Genomic DNA, 12564 nt, shown 5'->3' with positions numbered 1-12564 from the left:
TTTTTTGTATTTAAGAGCAGCAAGGATTTCACTGTTAAGCCAAGCTGGTCACCTGCCATATTTACTATTCTTTCTACACATTGGGATGGTTTGTCCCTGTAACCTCAATAAGGATTCTTTAAAATTCTTTAAAAATAGGGTAGCTGGCCTAGTGGATAAGGGGGGAAGCTGCAGATGTGATATATAACTTGATTTTAGTAGGCTTTTGACAGAGTCCCACACGACGTTCACATAAAGAAACTAAAGAAAAAATGGTCTAGATCAAATGGTCCCTCGGCCTGCGCCGCTTCCAGCAGCTCCCATTGGCCTGGAGCAGCGAACCGCGGCCACTGGGAGCTGCGATCGGCCGAACCTGCAGACAACAAGGTAAACAGGTAAACAAACTGGCCCGACCCACCAGGGGCTTTCCCTGCACAAGCGGCAGAACAAGTTTGGGAACGACTGGTCTAGACCATTGGTTTTCAAACTGTGGGGCAAACCCACCTGGGCTGCATGATGAGGTTATTGGAAGGGGGTGGGTGCAAGGACCTGTTGTAGTTTCTGCTGCTTCTGCCAGGCTGGAAGAACAAGGAGGAGGAAGGGATGGATGAGGAGGGAGGGGTGTTACCTTTCCCAGCACAGGAGGCGAGGAAGGACCCATTCCTGCTCCTTCGCCTCTCCAGAGGATGATGCACATGCGCCCCCTTGGAAGGTAGTTTCTCCCTGTCCACACAGGATCTTGCACATGCATCACACCAGGGCCAGAGGAGCCTGCAGTCTGTGAACGCGGATAGGGGCATGACGAAAGGAAAGGGGCTGTCTGTATCCTGCTGGCACAGCCTACCCGGAGCGTGTCCCGGGGAAGGAATGCTCACAAGCCACAGAGCAGCAGGCACCCTGGCCAGGATGGCCTCCTGGATCCTCGGCATTCATGGAAATACTGGTTCTTAGAAAGAAGGGGGTGCATATGCGACATGAATCTCTGAAAGGGAGATCAGCAAAAAGTGTTCAAGAATCTCTGGTCTGGGTGAAATCACTATAAGGTGGATTCACAGCTGGTTTCAAAAACATATCAAAGAACAGTTACCCATGGTTCTCTGTCAAGGGGAGGGGTACTGGGTCTGTCTGAGACTGGTAATATTCAATATTTTAATTAACAACTTGGATGACAGAATGAAGGGTATGCTTATAAGACTTGCAGATGATTCCAGGCCTGGGAAGAGGTCGCAAACACATTGGAGGACAGGATTAGAATTCAAAATTATCTTGATAAATTGGAGAATTGCTCTGGAGAATAACTAGCTAGGCATTAGTATGGCTGAAAAGGATTTGGGGGCAAGTATTGACTCATGAATTGAATATGTCAAAAATGTGATGCTGTTGCAAATCAGGCAAATGTCATTCTGGGATGTATTAACAGGAGTGCCATATGTAAGACATGGGAGGTAATTGTTCTGCTCTAATTAGCATAGGTCAGGCCTCAGCTGGAGTACTGTGTTTAGATTTGGGCACCATACTTTAAGAAAGTTTTGGACAAATTGGAGACAGTCCAGAGGAGAGCAACATAAATGAAAAGAAGTTTAGAAAACATGATCTACAAGGAAAGGTTGAAAGATGTGGGCAAGTTTAGTATACAGAAGAGAAGACTGATAACAGTCTCCAAATATGTTAAGGACTTATGAAGAAGATGGTGATCAATTGTTCCCCATGTCCCCTGAAGGTAGGACAAGAAGCAATGGGCTTAATTGTCCTGGGTTTAATCTGCAGCAATGGAAGATTTTAGGAAAAACATTCTAACCATAGGGATAGCTAAGCACTGGAACAGTGCTACCTAGGGAGTTACCTAGGGAGTTTATTGAATCCCTGTCACTGGAGGTTTTTAAGAACAGGCTAGACAAACATCTGTCAGGGATGGTTTAAAGGTGTTGGACTAGATATACTCTAGAGGTTCCATCCAGCCCTACATTTCTGTGATAAATCCTTGGATGGAAGGTGCTGTTTATAATAGGATCAAGTCCTGAAGTTCTTTCTTAGTCTTTATTTGAGTCAATGGGAGTTTCATCTGAGTAAGGAGTAAGAACTTGAGAATTTGGCCCATTAGGTTATTAATATCTAATAATACAATATCCACTATGGTTTGCTTTATTTACTTGCAGAAAGCTTTAAACTTGTCGAGGCATCAGCAAGCAAAGCATAACTGGAATAATTCAGTTTCTCATGCATGTGTTGGGAACCTGATCATAATTAGATATGATGCATTTTCAGTCAAAGCCACATTAAATCCTTGTCTATATATCAGGTTGGAGTAAGGAGGTTATTTAGGATTTACAAAGAAAAAGATTTAGATTGGATAAAAAATACTCGATTGATGATTCATGATCACAGGTATTGTGTTTAGAAATCTGAACCTAAGCTTGCTTAAATATCAGGCAGATGTTGTTTATCTGTAGGATTAAACCTTCAACTATTTCTTCAGGCAATTTTTACTGAAACCCACAGATTACCTTTGCTTCACAAAAAGGCTACTGGTTACTAGATATACAGTATGTGCAAACAGCAAATTACAAACAGAGACACATGTCCACCGCATAACAAGCTATTTTTAATACTCTCTAAGAACTCACCTAAAGGTTGCAACTGGTTAACAAACTGATTGACAGTACATGTAGAAAAGTGAAAAGGAAACCCAAAATGCTGAGCTCTGCACTATCAAAAACTTTTAAAAGCATATGAATTTTTAAATAGCATAAATTGCCTTGCCCTAAATGTACATGCATAAAACAGCATCCATAACATGGTTAATAGATTACAAGAGGGCTTAAAACAAAGAGCTGCTGACACGAATTTTTAAGACAACCGCAACATTACAGTTCATTGAAGGAAATTCACTTCTGAGGTATATATATTAGGGCAGGTGAATAACTCAGGCAGGAATATCAGCCAGCTTGAACCAGCTACATTCATGCTGTACAGTGCCTCACCATTACAAGCTGGGTTCAGCGGACAAGGGATAACCTTTTAGCAAACATCACCACATTATAACAACCACTTTTGCCCTGCCAGCCCAGTGAAGCCCATTCTTTAGGCAGGTCTGACCCTGACAACTTGTAACCACAGGAGGCTCTCAATTCTCAGGGATCATTCAATGAAAGGAGGTGTGGAAGACAGTACAATATGTGCAGGGTGTATTCACTCCTGATTTCATAGAATCATAGAATCATAGAATATCAGGGTTGGAAGGGACCTCAGGAGGTCATCTAGTCCAACCCCCTGCTCAAAGCAGGACCAATCCCCAATTAAATCATCCCAGCCAGGGCTTTGTCAAGCCTGACCTTAAAAACTTCTAAGGAAGGAGATTCTACCACCTCCCTAGGTAACTCATTCCAGTGTTTTACCACCCTCTTAGTGAAAAAGTTTTTCCTAATATCCAACCTAAACCTCCCCCACTGCAACTTGAGACCATTACTCCTTGTCCTGCCCTCTTCTACCACTGAGAATAGTCTAGAACCATCCTCTCTGGAACCACCTCTCAGGTAATTGAAAGCAGCTATCAAATCCCCCCTCATTCTTCTCTTCTGCAGACTAAACAATTCCAGTTCCCTCAGCCTCTCCTCATAAGTCATGTGTTCCAGACCCCTAATAATTTTTGTTGCCCTTCGCTGGACTCTCTCCAATTTATCCACATCCTTCTTGTAGTGCGGGGCCCAAAACTGGACACAGTACTCCAGATGAGGCCTCACCAATGTCGAATAGAGGGGAACAATCACGTCCCTTGATCTGCTGGCAATGCCCCTACTTATACATCCCAAAATGCCATTGGCCTTCTTGGCAACAAGGGCACACTGCTGACTCATATCCAGCTTCTCATCCACTGTAACCCCTAGGTCCTTTTCTGCAGAACTGCTGCCTAGCCATTCGGTCCCTAGTCTGTAACTGTGCATTGGGTTCTTCCGTCCTAAGTGCAGGACCCTGCACTTATCCTTATTGAAACTCATCAGATTTCTTTTAGCCCAATCCTCCAATTTGTCTAGGTCCCTCTGTATCCTATCCCTGCCCTCGAGCGTATCTACCACTCCTCCTAGTTTAGTATCATCCGCAAATTTGCTGAGAGTGCAATCCACACCATCCTCCAGATCATTTATGAAGATATTGAACAAAACCGGCCCCAGGACCGACCCCTGGGGCACTCCATTTGACACCGGCTGCCAACTAGACATGGAGCCATTGATCACTACCCGTTGAGCCCGACAATCTAGCCAACTTTCTACCCACCTTATAGTGCATTCATCCAGCCCATACTTCTTTAACTTGCTGACAAGAATACTGTGGGAGACCATATCAAAAGCTTTGCTAAAGTCAAGGAACAATACATCCACTGCTTTCCCTTCATCCACAGAACCAGTAATCTCATCATAGAAGGAGATTAGATTAGTCAGGCATGACCTTCCCTTGGTGAATCCATGCTGACTGTTCCTGATCACTTTCCTCTCATGTAAGTGCTTCAGGATTGATTCTTTGAGGACCTGCTCCATGATTTTTTCGGGGACTGAGTGGCCTGTAGTTCCCCGGATCCTCCTTCTTCCCTTTTTTAAAGATTGGCACTACATTAGCCTTTTTCCAGTCATCTGGGACTTCCCCCATTCGCCATGAGTTTTCAAAGATAATGGTCAATGGGTCTGCAATCACAGCCGCCAATTCCTTTAGCACTCTCGGATGCAACTCATCCGGCCCCATGGACTTGTGCACGTCCAGCTTTTCTAAATAGTCCCTAACCACCTCTTTCTCCACAGAGGGCTGGCCATCTTCTCCCCATGTTGTGATGCCCAGTGCAGCAGTCTGGGAGCTGACCTTGTTAGTGAAGACAGAGGCAAAAAAAGCATGGAGTACATTAGCTTTTTCCACATCCTCTGTCACTAGGTTGCTTCCCTCATTCAGTAAGGGGCCCACTTTCCTTGGCTTTCTTCTTGTTGCCAACATACCTGAAGAAACCCTTCTTGTTACTCTTGACATCTCTTGCTAGCTGCAGCTCCAGGTGCGATTTGGCCCTCCTGATTTCATTCCTACATGCCCGAGCAATATTTTTATACTCTTCCCTGGTCATATGTCCAACCTTCCACTTCTTGTAAGCTTCTTTTTTATGTTTAAGATCCACTAGGATTTCACCGTTAAGCCAAGCTGGTCACCTGCCATATTTACTATTCTTTGGACTCATCGGGATGGTTTGTCCCTGTAACCACAACAGATTCCTTGAAATACAGCCAGCTCTCCTGGACTCCTTTCCCCTTCATGTTAGTCCCCCAGGGGATCCTACCCATCCGTTCCCTGAGGGAGTCGAAGTCTGCTTTCCTGAAGTCCAGGGTCCGTATCCAGCTGCTTACCTTTCTTTCCTGTGACCTTCTTCACAGAGGTCTACATTTGGTCACAGGCCAACATTACCTAAAGGGTGGTAAGGAGAAGACTAACTAGTTGATGATGGCCAGGTGAATGGCCACTCTCCACCCTCCAGATACCAGCATAGATTTCCAGTGTAAATTATGCTCTTCCTCTTCTCAGAATGCTAATGTACTTTTGCCTGAGCATTGTATAATTTGGCCCATTCTTCTGTCATGTGACAGACTGTACATTGACACAAATTCCTACTGTGACCCTGACCCTCTACATTTTCCTTGCTCAGTTGTCAGGTGGGTGAAAAATGCATGATGTTATGCTGGCATATATTTTTGGAAGGTGGAATAAAATTTCAGAACTTTCTGAAAAGTACAAACTCTGAACAAATGCCAATTACTGGTGATGGCATGAACTTTTCATACAATAAATACAGTGTTTGAGACCTGTACCACTGACAAGGGATTGGCATTGTTTGGGAGGAGCTCCTTTTTTTATCTCTGAGTGGTTTAAAATGTATGATTATTCCTGATATATAAAAGATCACTTTGGGAATCTGTAGGGAACCTGTCTTGGCAAGTTAGTAAATAGGATAGACAATCCTTGGTTTTAGACTGGATAGGTACAGCATTTCATGTGTGATATTACTGGGCTTCCATTCAGTGGCTATAAAATGGTTCATCCCATATTTTTGGAAATGTATGTACCCAAGAGGTCCCTGCTCAGATACAGCACCTGATTTTCAATGATATATTGCTTTTACCCTGCTCTCTAGCTTGCCTGACTAATACACACAAGATGGTAGCAGAGACTTGCCCAATACCGTCATGTAAGTGTCTCAAAACAGATTACAATCAATACTGCTTCTGTGTCTGAAATCTCTTTCTGTGGCCATGAAGCCATATGGCCCCCTTTGCACTCTTTATATTGTTTTAAGTGGATTTATTGCTTAGGAAAAGAGATGGATTGATAGCCTTGGAACTCAAAGTTTTCTATTTCTCCCCAAACAGATGTAGCATGGATAAAAACAGTGCATATTTCCGCACAACAATATATTTACTTTTAGAAGCTCAGATTTTATGTCTAATAACTTTGAGCAAGATTGTGCAATTTATGCACAACCAATAAGGGGACATTTTGGAGCTGCAGTATCCCAGATGGAGCACTGTAAGGCTCCCAGGTGCATACAGGTGCTGTGTTTGGTACAACATTCATTTATGGGGGTCAGTAGCTGGAACAAAGGGTGACTTGCCCCCCTCAGCTCTGCTGAATGGTGACCAAAGGAGGCATCTCCCTGTTCCCTTTGGGATTCTGTGTGCCCAGGGGGAATGGGGAGTAGGGACAGGGCAATCCTACACTCCCCTGATTTCAGAGCCTACTGTGCCACCTGGCCCTTACACAGGCTGTGAAAAGGAAGGAAGGATGCTTCTTCAGCCACCACCGCCCCTTGAATGTGCAACTGCACAAGAGCCAGTCTAATCTGTCCCTTTGATAGTTTCCCTTTTAAGTACCAATACCACATTTAGGGCCTAAGCCTGCAAGCTTTATTCCCATGAGTATTCCCTCAAGTCTCATTAAAGTCAAATGTTGAATGCTCCCGAAATCAATGGGACTATTAACCTGGGAAATATTTTCAGGATCTGGCCCTTATTTTGTACAACACATTACCAAAATCCTTTGCAAGATTGAATAATAACTAACTGTAGATGGAGGCTATGATATATCAGGGCACAATCCAGACTAATGAGCAGCTGTGTCACCCCTGCCCTGCAACCTTAGAATGCCTTACAATGCTTGGTGAAGTAGCTCCCACCTGGGCTGCTCACAAACAGTCTTCCAGCCTGCAGGCCACACCTTGAGTATCTGCATGTAATTGCAGCCTGCCAGCCACACTTGGGTTACACTCTGGATTTCACCAGCCTTAGTTATAAAGCAGGGTGACCCCAACACCCCCAAAGGCTGAGATATCTCCCCAGATCTGTATGTCCTGAACTACCCATCCCTCTCCCAGGCAGTACAAGTTATATTAAGTCTGTTATTCCTTTAAGAGGATAATATGCACACAACTCGTCACCCCAAATGAAGTTACCCAGGCACTTCAAGTTAAACACACTGGATTAGATAAAACAATAAAACAAGTTGATTAACTGCAAAGAGAGAGATTTTAAGCGAGTGCAAGTAACGATACTTAAAAGTCAGAAATGGTTACAAGAAAAACAAAGATAAAATGCTTATTAATGCCTAACTTAACAAACTATGTAAGATTCAAGCAAAGTTTTTCACCACATGCTTTGACCAGTCTCACTGACCAAACCATGTGGGTCAGGACTTCTCTCCCAGAGTCCAACGAATTCTTCCTTTGTCCTTCAGATGCTGTGAATACGATAAGCGGGCGGGTGCAGGAGTGTGTGTGTGTGCTTTGGGTGTGGTTGTCCCTCCTTTTTATAGTTTCAGTCCCTCTCCTGACAAACATTTCTAGCTGAGCACCAGGAGATGGAGAGTCTATGTAGGAGGATGTTCCCTGTTTCTCACCTGTTTGAGCTTTCTTTATTTCCCTTCCTGCTTGATGATTCTGTTTACTGCTTAGATGCAAATTAAGCAAAGCATGGATTCCTTTTTTAGGACTCTTTGCCAATTTCTGTTGGGCAGGGCTGTGGGGTTTGGGACATGTGTTAATAACATCATATAGGGATATCTTATAACTTCACATGCAGTGTTGACACAAATTTTACCAGGACAATAATGACCAGCAAATTATGATTTTACAGATGACACCTCACAAGACATAATTTGTGCAAAGAATATTACAGAAGTGCATAGGGTGTGAGTACAGGGAAGTATTCTGTCACAGAGACAAAAAGCTAGAAGTGAGAAAACATATGGTCTGGGTGACATTAGAAATGAGCTGGAGAGCTGAGAATGGAGGAAGATAAGGCAGGCTTTTCCAGGAATCAGGAAAAGCCCCAAATTTTAAACAGTGAGGGTGATTAACAATTGGAATAAACCACAGCAGAAGTGATTGCTCTATATTTCTTGATGTCTTCAAATCAAGATTAGATGCCTTTCTGAAATATATACTTTAGCCCAACACAAGTTATTGAGCTCAATATAGAAGTAAACTTGATGAAATGTAATGGCCTGTGGTATACAGCAGGTCAGATTAGATGATCTAATCATCCTTCTGTGAATCTGTAAAATACAAGATTGGAAGGTTCCTGCATTATCAATGGCCAGATGATGTGCAGGGGTATTGTGATGGGGTGGACTAGGTCTGGAGGCCCCCTGCTGGAGGCAGGGAGAAGAGCAGAAGAAAAGACCTCCAGGCTGCCTAGAGGGGCTGCAAGGGAGCAGCCAATCAGAGGGGCTGCTAGAGCAACCAGTCAGTGGCCAGGAGCATATAAATAGCTTGAAGATGGAGATCTGGGTGACTAGAAGAGCAGCGGGACTGTGCACAGCTCACTGCAGGCAGAACTGAGCCTAGGGAAGGCTGCCAAAGAATGGGCGCCTGGGTGGCCGGAAGAGCAATAGGACCATGGATGGTCAGTGGAGGTAGGCTGAGCCCAGGGGACTGAGCCCAGAACCTAGCCAGATACTGTGATGGGACCTGCTGGTATGGTTGAAGACTGAGCCAAGGGAGGGCTGCCGAAAGGACACCAACTGAGAGTACTGATGGGCTGTTAAAGAAGGCAGTGTTTCCAGGGAGGAAGCCTTAGTGCTACAGTCCCATAGCAGGGCCGCAAGAAAGAGCTAGAGACTGTATACCCCTTAAGGTGAGACAGTATGTGTGAGTCAGCCGGAGGGCTGAGTTGTTGAAGGCCTGCTGAAAAAACATTGGCTGCGTGGGGAGGAGGGGAGTGCTCGCGAGAGGCGGATGCCATCCCGTTGTAAGAACTGGGGAAAAAAAAACAGGCTCACACGCAACCAGAAAGGGGTGCCTGTGAGAGGTGGGTGCCACAGGGTGAAAAAGACTGAATGATTGCAGGCACATATTGGCCAGAGAGGGGGTGTTTGCAAGAGGCGGGTACCAATGCTGTTACAGGAAGAAAGGAAGCCAGTGCAAGATGAGTGGAGAGAGCAATGAGCAGAGAAGAGGTAGACCAATTAATACAACTGTAAATCAAGTGATTTTGCTGACATCAATAGTTACACCAGTGCAACATGAGAATCGGGCCTACCGTGTGTGTGTTGACAAGGCTTTCAAGCAAAGGAATAAAGGTTCTGTTATGACTTTTAGAAAGGGAAACCTGAGAACGTACATTGATAATACTGTCTCTTTTTAGATCTCTTAACACATGCAAAATAACTACTTACGTGCATTATGTGAACTGTTCAGGGAATCTGGTATCCCCTGGATGAACATGTGTTTTTCCCCAGTATCAAATGATCTTTGGGTAAACATAGTATTTTTTCCATTTACCTACTCATTGTTAGTAGTACTGATGATAATATATGTGAACACTGCAATAACACAAGTTAAAATATTGCAGTGCATATTGCAGAAAACCAATAAACAGCTTGTATGTATGGATAGGTGTGAAATTATTGCTTACTCTTCAACCATGCTCCAGCAAAATTGTGATTTCAGATATCTGTTCAGTCAAATTAAAGTTTGGTGACCGCCTCCAGATATCCATTTATCATCAAAAAACAAATCAAACAGAGAGAACGGTCAAGAATACATAACTGTATTCAAAAGCAACAACAACAGCACCGGTGGGTGAACTTTCCAGCAGTAGGCAGATAAGAGAAGCAGGAAATAAGAGTACCACAATAGATCGCATTAGGACAGGATATTATAGGATCTCAACCTTATTCACTAATATAAAATTATGAGCTACAGCTTTCATAGCCATACCTGTCAAACTATATTAAAAAGCTAGAAAAATGTGATTATTTCCTTTCGCATGTGGTGATTTGGTCAAGAAATTAGGTGTGTATGGTAACAAAAATACAATATGTCCTGCATAATTCAGAACTGCCCCCCCTCCCCCCGCATCATATTATAATACTAATTTTGTATCTCATCAGGTCCCCCTTGGCTCCATTCACTGTATTCAGATGAATATCTTGCAGACCTTTTCTTCATCCTTAAAGCTGAAGATCCACTCAGTGCAGGAACTAGGAGTGCTGGGGGTGCTTCCGTACCCCCTGGCTTGAAGTGGTTTCTGTTATATACAGGATTCACAGATTGGGTCAATGGCTCTCAGCACCCCCAATTTACAAATTGTTCCAGCACCCCTGGGTACACTAGTGAGTAGAGTTGTGCCAGTAGAACATAACCATCTGGCTCTTTGGACTGTGGTACCAGTTCATACTCTATAGAGTTGAGAAGACTGCAAAAGCTAAAGAATTTGCAATCCCTCTGTTACCGTAAGTAACTTATTTTCACTTAATCTATTTTATTAGCTGGGAGATGTCTGAACCTTTTTATATTCTTAATCTTAGGGTGTGAAAGTCTGGCTGGTGGCATGCATGTGTGTATGAACTCCCCAAAAGTCCTTATGGGTAAGGCACCATAAAGAAATTCTCCAGTTTAAACAGCCCTAAATTGTCTCTTATGAGATTAATCATTAATGTGTGTTCTATATTTAGAAGTCCTGAGAGATTGTCATCTGACATTTCTGGTAAATAGAACATGTGAAATTTCTGTTTATCAGGAATGTTCTGTTAAAGTGGCTATTATGATATCCTTATGAAGGGGGAGAGAGGGAAGAAAGGGTTAGCCACCATAGGAGTTTTAAACTAACAAGGAAGCTTTATAATTGGTTCTGAGACATATAATTGGTTCAGACATAGATAATAACTTGGTTTCAGAATTAAGATATTTAACCAGCTCCAAGGTTTGATTTTGGGAAAATTTCTTAGTTAGGATTTGTAACCAATTGGCCAACTTCCTCCTTAGACTCCTTCTTAGAATTTATAAGGATTTATTATTTTTGGTATTACTTTGATATAACAAATGTGATTTTACTACAATCCAAAATTGAGACTAACTTGTTTGCTATATTGGTTTAATTTTGCTATTAAATTGATAGTTGTATTCCTTTATTTCTAGTTCAATTTAATATTACTAGCTTATCTTTTGTGAGGTTTCCTTGATTTTTATGTAGTTTGTTTCAATGAAATATTAAAAAAAAATACTGAATCACATGTCTTTCAACAAGCAATCCAGATCCAGCCCCTTTAAGGACCAGAGTGGACATCAACTGGACAGACAAAAAGCCTGACAAGCTCCCTCCATGACCCTTCCTCCTCCCCGGTAGTGTTTGGTTCTCACAAAGGTGTAATGTTAAAATGTCCCGGCATCACACTGAAAATGTATTTCATAACCTTGCATTAAGGTAATATTTTCTTTGGGGTTTTGTGTGTGTGTATGTGTTCAAATACATTTGATGTGCTACTGTATGTATCACAAAGAAAATATGAAGCAGTAGTAACTGAGGAGATTTTATGTAGATTAGTTAAACCGCTCAGCAGGTAGAAAAAGCAGAGACTAGATAAAAAATGTTTATTTGAACCAAACAATATGGATATTAAAATGCCCATATATTTTTAGCTAGTAACTGAAAAATGGACATGGATTTGAGTTGCCTAACCTACTCCTCTCATGTCTGCAAAAGAGTCTGTATTTATATACCCATAGGGTTATACTAACATGTTTGTAATTAAAATCCTATTTTAATCCTATTCCACTTGGTAAGACTATGATTTATGATTACTATTCCTTATTTGGACACTTTGTCTATTGCTTAAGCCTTCTTCTTTGGAATACTTAAGAGATGAAGACAATGAAAGAATCCCAAGTGAGAGTTGGAAACTATACATGTGCTATCTTGGAAAGAAAGCAAAAGTCAGTTTGCTGGAGGTATTTAATCATCCTGTTGAGCATATAATATGTGCACCCTCACAAAAAAGCATTTTAATTAAATGCTAAAATGTAGGATGAATGCTAATATGACAAGTATTGAAGTGTCTTTTTCCTTGTGACAAGATCATATTGTTGTGGAAAACGAGTCACACCATCTGTTTGGTTCAAACAGTCTGAGGTCCTTTTATTGAATACAAGCATGCAGGGAGATGGAGATAGAGATGGTCACACGGAGGTGCCATCCTGGTCTCTCTCTGCCCTGCCCCTATAATACCAGACTTTATATAGGTCCAAATTCAAGCCAAATGATACATCTCCTCACCACTCAAGCA

Source organism: Lepidochelys kempii, chromosome 2 (assembly GCF_965140265.1).
Source record: "Lepidochelys kempii isolate rLepKem1 chromosome 2, rLepKem1.hap2, whole genome shotgun sequence".
In the NCBI taxonomy this organism is placed as follows: domain Eukaryota; kingdom Metazoa; phylum Chordata; order Testudines; family Cheloniidae; genus Lepidochelys; species Lepidochelys kempii.
Note: the sequence above shows the minus strand (reverse complement) of the source record.